Raw genomic sequence first — 728 nt, 5'->3', positions numbered from 1 at the left:
GGCAGGATGCTCCGGCTGGAAAAATCCAGCAGCAGAAGGATGGCCCCGCTGGATGCTGGGGGCTGGACTTACCTCGGCGGGCTGCGCGCACGCACCGCGCGTGTCCGTGTCCGCGTCCGTGTCCGTGTCCGTGTCCGCGTCCGTGTCCGTGTCCGTGTCCGTGTCCGTGTCCGTGTGCGTGCCCGTGTGCGTGCCCGTGTGTGTGCCCGCCTGTCCCCGGCTCCTGGGGACACGCTCCAGCAGCCGGCGGCAGCCTGCGCGCTCCGCTGCCTCTGCCAGGGGGATTTGATGCTTCTCCGTGTCTCTGCAAATCCTGGCAGCAGCTCGGGTCAGCCTGGAAGATGATGCATTGCCTTGGTAAATGGGAGAGAGTATCCTCCTCAAGGCTCCTGGCAGGCATGCCCAGTCTCATTTCTGCAGAGAGTGTCGTGCCTTTGCAATAGGCTGCGCTGAGGGATTGTTCTGTGTAGCTTGAATGAAATGCTGAAGGTCTGCTTTCTGCTTCCAGCCAAGGCAGGCTCTGTATTGTGCCCGACTCTGCCCTCATTTCCACTCCACTCCACCAAAGGCAATTCCCTCTGATGTTGCAGGAGCCTAAAATCACTGGCTTGTTGATACCAGCAGACTTGGCTCCCTGTTTATACCAAAAGAGTGCTGACACTGCTGCAGGGTGGGATGTCTGTACCAGAGCAGACATCCCTTCTCTCAGGGGAGACAGGACATAGTAG

The sequence above is a fragment of the Molothrus aeneus genome, chromosome 2, assembly GCF_037042795.1.
Source record: "Molothrus aeneus isolate 106 chromosome 2, BPBGC_Maene_1.0, whole genome shotgun sequence".
Lineage (NCBI taxonomy): Eukaryota > Metazoa > Chordata > Aves > Passeriformes > Icteridae > Molothrus > Molothrus aeneus.
The sequence above is the reverse complement of the archived record's forward strand: the minus strand, read 5'-3'. Positions refer to the sequence as shown.